The sequence below is a fragment of the Anopheles ziemanni genome, chromosome 3 (genome assembly GCF_943734765.1).
Source record: "Anopheles ziemanni chromosome 3, idAnoZiCoDA_A2_x.2, whole genome shotgun sequence".
Taxonomy (NCBI): Eukaryota; Metazoa; Arthropoda; class Insecta; order Diptera; family Culicidae; genus Anopheles; species Anopheles ziemanni.
Genome location: NC_080706.1, coordinates 85,114,194 through 85,125,527, shown reverse-complemented (window position 1 = coordinate 85,125,527; position 11,334 = coordinate 85,114,194). Strand labels below are relative to the sequence as shown.

Below are 11,334 nucleotides of genomic sequence, written 5' to 3'. Positions count from 1 at the left end.
TTCATTTTCAAAGCGCAGCATTGAAGAGATGAATTGAAGAGTTGAGGAAAATTAATTAAAGTTTCACATCCTCACTAACAAAGGTTCGCTGTGGCTGTAAAATCACATGCGTAGTTGAAGTGCTAAACCTTACCTAATTCTAATCGTTTGCGAAGGAGTATATATATTTAATCCTGCCAGCAAATCAGGGGCGGTAATTTCTTCTATCAAAAGATTACCAATGAATACACATTGCGCAACTTAGCGTCTGTAAAGCCTTGTAACAGACAGCGTGTACGATAGCCAAGCCGAGAAGTAAAATAAAAGAGAGATAAATCGCAAAGCAACATAGGTAGGATGACACTGCTCTACGAAATCCAAACGCTCTTCTCCTTCTTCAATGGCCCGCTCGCAGTTGAGCACGTCGTGCTGACATGGCCTGGTCTAATCCAAACGCTATTGAACTCTAAGATTTTGCGGATCATGCTGACATATACACTTTAACGTAGGTAACATCCGGGAACTCCTGACTATCAAATAACAGTACCCATTATTTTACAGCTTTAACAGATAGGGTTTTCTATTCTTTGGTATGGTAACAATCAGCACTTTTCAGTACCAAAACTAAGATTGATTAGCCAGTACTAATCATTAAAGATATCACAGCATGTTTTCTAGGTATCACAGTCCGTATTAGTCTCAATAGGCAGATGAATCCGCAGTTCATCCGCGTACATTCAACAAGCAGTTACGTCGTTGAAGAAGATCGAAAACAGCAGAAGACCAGGTATGCTTCCTTGAATACGCCATACCCCAGCAGAACTGTGGAACAGCCGTCTCCTATCTGTACGGGGTAGCGGCGATCATAGTGGTATCCCACTATGGTCCAGTAATGTTGGAGTATGGTCCAGTATGGTCCAGTAATGTTGAATAGTTTATGTTGTCCGTTCTTTTAGTGTTTCGTATTCGTTTTCGTTTTCTCTAAACTGTTAAAGATGGTCTTCTATTTTAGCAATAAGTTACAAAAATACATTCAAACACACTGTATTCATAGGAGGAGAAGGTAGAAACAAAACATGCGACCAGTTGGCATCCAATTGTTACAGTCGAGCTTATTACATTCGCATCAGTCGCCGCACGGTCGTTGTTAAGCTCAGGAGGAATGCCTTCGGGACCTAACTGTGTTCCGCTGCCACTGAGTGCCCGGTAGTTGTGCTCGTACGCCGTCGAAACCGAGCGACTGCTCCACGTCCTCGTTCGGCGTATCGGTGCTGAGCGTGTAAAATAGGAAAATGTCGCTAACCTAGGATGGGGGAAAAACGAAAATGATACCAAAATTAACGTTCGATAATCGAGATGAACGAATCTATTTAATTTCATCAGAATACTCGTTTATAGATGCGACCGTATAACTCTTATGAAGGCGAGAAAATTGAGCGAAAATTCGTCCCGGAAAATAGTTACAAAGCAATTTAATGAAATTTCGCAGTCGCACATAGGGCTAACGCTCTACGTGAGTAATTAAACCGAGTCATTGTTTCGATCAACGTACCCATGATACGCTTTTCCTGCCCTTTCTCTTCTGGGAAAGTGTTCAAGGAATCATTTTGTCTCTATAATAGTATAATCGGATTGAAAGCGGGTCAAAAGCGCGTACATGAGATGGACGAAAATGAAAATGAAATGTCCGAAACATTTGGCCTATTTTGTACACTGGACGCTCGTTTTTTTATGATTTTTTGTTTGTTTGTTCATTCACGATCAACGTTTGGTTTTTATGTCAAGTATGTTCTCCTCAACACTAATTGCTCATTGTTGCTACCTACCAACGCTCCGAAAGCACATATAGGGGTGGATGGGGTAATACGCACCCCTTAAGGAAAACTATAAAATTTTCAACCATTTTTTTTCTTGATTGTTGATTTTATCACTGAATAGAATTCATAAAGGTTCAAACTAGTTACCAGTTCAGGAATGTTTGCTTTTTTTGCTCAGAAAAACATATTTTTTTCAGTTTCGAAAAAGTTCAAGGTTCAAAAAGGTTGAGGCAAAATGCACTTTTGCTAGGGGTAATACGCACCACAACAAAGAGGCAATACGCACCACAACAAAGAGGCAAAATCTACTGTCAAATAAAGATAGTTTGTTTACAAACTGGTGCATTTACCCCGACATACTGGGTGCATATTGCCCCCATTCATAGTTGAACACATTTTTAACTAAAATGTGAGTAAATCTGCATACTTTCCGAAATTTTCATGACCAGTCTCAAGCACTGATTCTCATTTCACTAAATTTCGTATTCCTCGTGGGTAAATATCGGTTTTTGCACTCAATATTCCTTAGCGGAATGGTACGTCACATTATAATAAAAACTGTCTGAGCTGAGAATGATTTTGTTTTGCGTTTATTTCGCGATTCTGTTAATGTAGAGCTATCAAATTCACAGGGTGACCATATTTTAGTTTGATCTTACTGGGTGACTACTTTTTACGCGTCCAAAACTCGTTTTTCAAGGAAAATGGAAAAGGGTGCGTATAGCCCCAGTATAGCGTATAGTGCGCCTTAGGGGTGCGTATTACCCCAGCCACCCCTACAACCTGAAACGCGTTTCAGTGGTGCCACAGAATCTCGTTAGTCGCAACGTGAGTGTACAATCAATTTTAATCAGCCTATCGAATGGAAATTGTTGCAAAATTGCGAAATAATAAAAATGCGATATTTCGGCAGCGCTCCCTCAACAGTGCGCCTTTTGTGTCCTTGCATTCCAGCATGGAGTCGTGTCGATAATTTACAATTGCGCTGGATGAGGTAATTAAAAATGTTATGTAAATTATATCGAACCATGCGTGATCAGATGAGAATGGAGTAGATGAGTCGATTGTGCCTCGAGTGCATGATGTAAACATGTAGTTGTTTTTACACATTGCATTTATGAGTGTAAATGGTTCTATTTATTTAACATTGGTTACGTATGGTCCATTTTTTTGCAGTCCCTCTCACTATTTCTGATGATCGATACCGGCCATGAGTTCTTTTATTCCTACTTTTGTAGGCTAATAATAGATCACTGTGTTCGTGCTGTGTGCTTGTCGGTAGGTGTGTCTCTTTGGACGTCGGTTTGCCTGCAGTGGGCCGAAGTAAAAAAGGACATCGCAGTGACGATATCGACGGAGTAGTTGATGTTCGTTTTCGCATACATAATGGGCTATAATTCAAAGGGTCTATTTGCGATATAATTAACTGATAGTGTGTTGTAGCATCCGCGATACTCAATCGAATACGATGTTTCCAATATTCGCGAGTTGTTGGCCAAGCGGTGAGCCTTGTAGAATAGTTCTGCTAATTAAATGCTTTCTCTGCTGGGACTTAAAATGTCTCTTAACTCAACTAAATTTCGCTTTAAATAATAATTTTATACAATTTATTTTATCAAATATTTCGGTCATAAAACAAACTGGACAACAATTAAGTAAAACCCAACAATTAAGTTTAAGGATCAGTTAACACCCACCTCTTACCAGCCGTGGCGATTTTTTTGCCTGCACGATTGTCTCGTAGACGGAATTGGGATCCAGTCCCTTGATGGTGTAAGTCATGATGTGCCGATAGGATTCAGAACGGGTCGACGGTAGGATCAGAATGACGTCGTGCCATCTGCTCGGGTGTTGATAAGACTTGTTCATCTGAATTTTTGAGCAACACGGCACCGACGGGATCATTGATAGAGTGCATTGGAGTGAAAAGAGTTGCAATAATTATGTTTTTGTTTGGTTTGAATGCTCTTATGCGAATCAGGTAGAGCTTGAAATGGGATTGTCTGGAACGAAAGCTGACAAGAGTAATGATGGTGGGAAAAGAGAAAAAAGGAATGTTGACGACTTGCAGAAGTCCAGACGGGGTCTACACCTGTACGTTTTATTTCATACTAATTAAAATCGGTAAACAATTCAAAGCCTATCTCGAGTTTTCAAACGCAAGTAATTTATTCATAAATATGAATTTTACAGTGGTTTTTCTTGAGCTGTCAAAGATTCTGGAATCATTAACAATCAGCAAAATTTCCAGAGAAAAAAATTTGGAGAAGTTAAAAGAAACCCAAGGAAGTTGTAGTATAAATTATTACTTAAACATGAAACAATCTTGTGCGTTGAAGTTTGATGATGTTTCCGAGGGAGATTGCTAAATAATTGCTGGTGCTACAATAACTTTCGAGAAGAGGAAACCCAGCAGGAACGAGTGTTTTTCATGGACGCCGTACAACGTTGTGAATAAATTTGTAACTGAAGATAAGTTTTCCTGTTTCTTTAGCTACCGCATGGAGCGGAAGCGCGCGAACGTCAGGATGGGGTAGTTTAGAATGGGATGAAAAGGATAGCGAAACTCAAGGAGAAGCGAAGGCGAGCGGAAATTGTTGCTGGCAAACTTGCTGCGTACCCCCAGAGATACTTACCATTAATTATCTGTAGAGTAATCTTATTTCCTCTATCAGTGGGCATGATTCAATGCTCTATGTTGGGTTGTACATTTTCCGATATCTGCTGTACATCGGCGAGTGGAACTGGGCCGGTCCAGGTCGTCCCGACACTTCGATGTATTTCTTTACGCGTCCCAGAGAATTTTCCGCAACACAACTGTGAAATATAGTTCCGGTTGAAATGTGGGTTTGTGAGTTAAACAATTTTGTTTCCTTATTAAAACTGCAGAGATAACAGTTTTTTTTGCGACATAAGTATCGCTCAGAATTGGAGGTACTGCTTTAAAGTTCCCAAGCACATTCTCTTCCATTAAATTACGGTAGAGCTTAACAATACACTATTGGACACATTCAATTACCTGTAGTTTCCGAAATCCGACGATCGGACGTTTTTTATTGTCAGATAATGCTTCCCTCCGCGTGTGTCCATCACGCATGAGTACCACATGACATGAGCAAACGCTGGATTTGTGGATACTAACAACTGGGGCAGCGTATACTTAGCGTTTTTATTTGTACATCTGTTGCCAAAAGCTCATTCCGAAATGTATCCCTTACACTCGGTTATGGCCTTTAAAGTGAAGTTTCATTTGTGGCCTTTGTGGCAAAATTCTTTCTTTATCATAAAATAGAAAATAGAAATAAAACCATGCGGATGGTGAAGTTGAAAACGATTGCTAGTCGAAAAACTGGGCTTGCCATCGATTGATTGCTGCGAAAAATAGTTTAACCGGGTAGCTTTTCGATCACTTGAATGATCTAAACATAACAAAGGTTTCAGTTTGCTTCTTGGTATCTTCAACAGGAAATTGAAGCAAAAATAGAAGACTTTTCTCTTGATGAGCTAACAGGAATCCGCATTGTATGGAACGGTAGAAGAAAGTTCCTGATTCAATTCCAAACCATTTCTTATATGATTTCAATTGAAATCGCATTTTTTCTTGTAGTTCTGGTACAAAATCTTTGAGGGTTGGATTTTAATTGTTTACTTGCCTAATATTTGTTAAGATCCACAAAAACTAGCTTTTATTACGAATAAGATGATATTTAGCCCCATATTCTTAGTAGTGCTGACTAATAAGACGAGCATTCTAAATAATTTTGCAAAGCTATCTTTTTCGGATGCTGCAACAAACGCGAAGGTTCATTTAGCTTCTGTTCGGGGCAGTAAAATTTTTTTTAAAATTAAAATAAAATAACGGCAAATTTATACCGTACTTTCCATACACTTTGGCAGCTAGGGCTAATATATCCCGTCGAAGCTTTTCACGAAGCACTTTCCGCCATTCTGCAACGTGAATGCAAGGCTACAGTTTCTCCCGGTTGGCCCTAGCCAAGCCAAAGTGGTGCCAGCAACTACTCCGAGCATCATTACCGGTTGCAGTGAAAATGGATTGATTTATTGGTTCAATTTTTCAACGCTCTTTTCCGAATGCATTATGCAGCAGCGTTGGAACTTTACTCAGAAATCGTGTACCTTCCCGTTGGATTCTCTTTTATTTTACCTTTATATTCGCCTGGAGTCTTTTCGTCTAGTTGAATTTTCCAGGTAAAATGTATTAACTTTGAATTGACGTTGCTGTCTCACATTAAAAAAATATTAGAACAAAAAACAGTTTAACCGTTTTAATAAAAACAAGAAAAGGCAGCATTAGTTCAAAGTTTAAGTAATTGAAAGATTTTTGTATAAAGCATGCTCGTTTACAAGCTGAAATGTTTTCCTTAAGTAATGGTTTAGTTAAAATGCAAGTGTTGATATGAAAGAATGCTTTTATGCTCACAATGGAATTTCAAAAACATCAACAATTCCTTTTTTAAGATTATCAACTATGAGTCTCTTTTTGATTAGATTCTCAGTGTGCAAAATACGATTCTGTTGGAATGGATACGTTTGTAGAATGTGTATCTTTTTTTTTTTTTTTAATCCAACTAAGACTTGCCTCCGGATTAGCATCGCCGTGGACGGTGCAGACGAGCTGGGCCTCGTATCCTTCGCCAGTGTGGACCCAAGATTTTTCGACTGTGATTTCGGGTGGAGCTGCGGAGATCCGGTGGGTCGTTCGGTCAAGGCATGGAGAAAGCGTGTGAGACGGGAAAAAGGTAGAAAAAGAAAACCCTAAATTTATCAAAAGCGACCAGCTTAATCTATCAAACTCCAGCTTCAATTGAACATTGTGCGGAATTTTACTCGTACCGACGATTCCGAGAAGGAGCACATTAATGTTGTTCGGACGGTTAAACATACTGTTGTGGCATGTGTTAGTGTATTGTTTCTTTGCGCTCGTCCTGTTTGTGGCGACGTTAGACTGCCTTCGAGTTTGGAAGGTTTCTTTTGAGGCTCCTAATGCGATTAGCATGAATACAGCCATGATACAATTATTATGATCAACTCACTCGTTACTGAAACGGAATAAGGTTTCTGGGGAATATTGGTAACAAAATAAACATATTATCTAGATAAATGTGCGCTTTAAAATAGTTAACATGAGTTTTCAGTGTCATTAAAATCCAAGCCGAGGTAATATTGGATTTTGATATTTGACACTAACGAATAGCTTTTTAAAATTTTTCTTTTAAATCCAAAGTATCTAAAAATATCAACGAATGACTTTTAGCGCGAATTTTGATTTTAAGTGAGTATGTCTGAATTGACATTTTTCCTTTTGATAATAAAAAAGTTGAAAAGAATTTTGCTCTTCTTTTCTGTACCCCAAGCTAGAGAACCGATGAAACGGTGCATCAAAAAACCAAAGCCGTCAAAATTAGTCAACAAGTATACTAAAAAGTAACAGTTCAGGAATTCAAAAAATCTTTACAAATGACAAAGTTTTGGAATGGTCTATTCATTTGTCAAAAATACCTCAATAGCGATGTACGCATGTGCTAATGTAATGCATCTTAATAACAAAGGGGTTAAACTGTACAGATGTTTTTAAACTACAGATATTATTAATAACTGCGTGATGAGTAAGGATGAACTCATGAAACATGGAAAAGTAGTTGTTTTGAGGATAATTGAACAACATTAATAAAGAAGAACATTAGATTGTGTACCGTTTGTTTGGTTTTGGATCGTTTCTAGAAAAAAAAAATGAAAAATGGTGTACGAACTTTTCAGAATCGAGCAAAATGACAGAACTTCATAATGTCGCGGGGCAGGCGAACAGGAGAATGACGGAGGCGGCTTCCCGAAAACTCTGGATACCGACGGTTTTGTCCAATCATTTCACAATTAGTGACTGATTGCTTCCGGCGCAATCGGAATAGAGTTTGTATGGGCGGTTGAACTACAGTCCGTCTCCGAAGCCGGCCGAATCAATTACTCACAGAGCACAATCCGCTGCATGTCGACGAAGACCGGCTGTCCTGCCGGTTGACGTTGTCCAGTGTCAGGCTGGGACTCTCGGAGAGATGCGGCGATCCGTGTATTGAGTCCTACGCGATGCAGATGAAGAGAAAGAAAGAGAGGGAGAGAAAAACCAAAATCATGAACAAACGCCAGAAGAAAAGAACACATGATTTTCCGTCAAAACCCGGGGACTCGGGCATGACACCAACACTGCCGAGCGGTAGCGACGGTTAGAAAATCGGCTCACCACCTCGACGGCGTGGGTTCGAATCCCAACCGAGACCGGACCCTCCCCTGTACGAAAGGAGTGACTATCCACGTACAACAGGGAAACAAGTCTTGTAAGCCCTTACCGGGGCAGGCATGACCAACAAGCTAGTTAACGCCAAGAAGAAGAAGAAGAATCTTGAGATATAGACTTCACACTTTCCCCTTCCACATATTCAGCCCTCCAATTATTCCCATCTACTTTGGGTCATATTTTCTTCAGACTTAGCAAAGCCACTTTTGCATGGAATGGCATGGAACACGCCTACCACAATCTACTGTCTTCCCCAATTTAATTCATCTTTTAATCATTAGCATTAGCATCATTGCTGCAAATGTATAATTGAATAGATTAATGTTAATGAGCGCATTAAAATGCATTTTCCCTTTGTCTTCTGCCGGGCTCCGAAAGTAGGCGCAACACATTGTAAGCAATCTGCTCATTAGCCGCCGGTCAATCGAGGGCGAGGGCCAATCAACCGTTGAACAGAATCGAAGGAACGGAGGACGAATGTACAAAAACCGATGAGGGGAACAACCATGATGCTAATTTTGTCGGTTTCCCGATAATGAGTGGAAAAGACATTACCTTAACATAAAAAACGGATAGTCGATTTTATATTTTATATTTATTTTGCTCCAATTGATGCAAGCAAAATGGGAAGGCATACAAAAGAGCGGCAAAATGACATCTTCGTTTGCCTGGTGCGGTGAAGAATCGTTCTGCAAATGAATTTAAAACATAATTTAAAATCTCTTTCATGTCGTCCCGTTTGCAAATAGCAAGGCATTTCTATGAGACAGAGCAGAGAGGACGGAAAAATAAAATTAAAGGTTCTCGTCTCGATTATTACCTCGTTGCCGAAACCGCAACACATCCTACCGAGTTTTGCGGCTCTCAGGTTTCGAGTCTTATTCGGTTGAGAGTTTTTCCACCGGACGAACGGACAAGCCGCTGGCCGACGGCGGAGGGCCGAAGGATGCACAGAAATGGGAATAGGATTGCTAATTTCGCGAAAATTGCCAGCAGCGCTTGCAGCGGTGGAAAGTAAAAAACCGAAAACTCAGAGCAAAACGGGGATGTTCTTGTACAACCGTCGGCCTCCGCTCTCCGCTGGAAAGTACTGAAAAACCGAACCGAAAACTGTAGTAATGGACGATAGAGGTAGTGAGCCGGAGTGAGGAGTTCGCCATTGGCGTATTGCGATTGTACAGCTTTCCCGGCCAGCACGTTGTTTCATTTTGTTCTGCTGCATAGTGTGTTTGAAGGGCATGGCAATGCATTAGGTGTTCAGATAGGAACGGTGGCCGTGGGTGCGGTTTTGGAAGATGCTGGAGCAACATTTGCCTTTGCGTGAAAATGTATTTTATCAAGCCCGGACTTGCTGGTGCTTGTAACACCGCGAGTTGTTTATTATGCTCGCGTTTTGCCGTGCGGAGCGTTTGAGATCGTCGGAAAACAAATATTGTAATATCGAATCGAATTGAAATATGTGAAATGCTGCAGAAAAACGGAGAGTTTTCCGATGCCAAGTTTTCTTGGCAAAGACAAAAGTCCTACCAGACTGACTAGGATAGATTGAAGGGTTGTTCCAGTTCCTTGGAAACATGGTTGGTGTTTTGAGCAAAACTGATCAAATTTCCTTGCATTATACATACTGTTACTAGTTTTCATTTGTGTTTCGGACATTGTTAAGCGTTTGGCACTTCAAATCCACGATTTTGGATACCTTCAAAAAATATTTCTCAAACATTCTCAACAACAAAAAACACCTGTCATTGAAGGTATAAAAGCAGCGGATAGTCCGAATTCTATCAAGTGTGTTGCGCAACGTAGGATCAGAAAGATTAAAATAAAGTCAGGAATAGAAAACCTGACAGATTTGCGAGTGAAATTACAATTAGTGAAGAAAAGTGAATCGAATAATAAATATTCATAACATATTCTACTGGTTAATCAAAACAATGCGTTCCTATAAAACGTTCGACTGACTGCATAAATGTAGTGTTCAATAATGATACATGGACATGCTGCTGCACGTCTGCGAACCGCTATACAAATTAATTCCACAATAGTTCTGTAAGTGCTAGAAACAATGGTTTGAAATTAATGCTCGCAACCAAAGAGAGGTGCAAGGTTGGATGGGAATGCTGAAAATATAATTATTTGAACTCTATTATCATTGCCGGAGATTCCCGGAAGTGCCCCCGAACGGAAGACAAATGAAGTAGCGGTGGAATTCTGAGAGGAAGATAGGTTAAAGCGGCGTACAGCGCGCGGTCAACTGGAATCGCTGGTCGTACGCAAGTAGTGTACTTTGCTTTATTCCAACACCACACACATACACGTTTAGTACGGGGTCAGTTTTTCCGGTGAGCGCAAGGTGAAAACAATTCCGTAACAGAGGCTGGAAAATTACTGGACAGGAAGCGGGAGCCGTGCAAACAAAATCCTGTCCAAAGCATTTCGGATGGGTCTTGTTTGCTCGAACGCTGTAGCGCCGTGTGTGTGTGCGTGTGTTTGGGAGTGTGGGTCGGTAAATTCGGAACTTCAGATTTGCAAACGAAACAGAAACGTGTCGGGCATATTTTCGATGCTCATTTGCTAAACTCTGTTTTAATGGAGCAAGGATCAGGTACTTCCGGCGCCTGGAAAAGTGGACCGGTGAGGAACTCATACCACTCTTTCCCCTTCTCACTTTCAGTGTTTCATCGTAGGAGGGATTAAATTTGAAATAACATTCGCTCCTAAACGAGTCCACCAAAACGCGAAGAGAAGCCCAACATGGCTTTTGCCAGGACTCCCCAAGGACTCCGCAAGCCCCTGAACGGGCGAAACCATGAGTCGTGATCGGAAGGGATTAGTGTGGTTTTGGAGCTTTCTGTTGGAATCGGTTCATTTATTCGCAGTTTGAATGCAGTTTTAGCTGGCCGAACTGGACATTCGCCGTAAGCCTCCTTTGGACTCTGATGGGTCTGATGGATGGATACACTAGTTCCGAACCTACGTGCAAAGGGATGACGCTGTGCTGGCATTCCCGAGGTCGATTTCCGAATAATTTATATGCGACATTGTGCTCTGACACATAAGGCTACCATTACGCTTAGTGCCGCATCCCGAGTGGATGCTGGTTGGTGGAAAATCTATCGGTTACACTAAAACAGATGCCTTTTCCGGTACTTGGAACGGATGTAGAAAATAGCGGAGCGAGAAAACATCCTCATGAGCGCATGGAAAAATCGCATAACGGATACAAACGAC

General features: G+C 40.8%; 1 pseudogene; it reads right to left on the bottom strand.

The window, feature by feature from the left end:
• Positions 1 to 1,094: 1,094 nt before the first annotated feature.
• Positions 1,095 to 11,334, bottom strand: part of LOC131285682 (uncharacterized) — a 52,259-nt pseudogene continuing 42,019 nt past the window's right edge.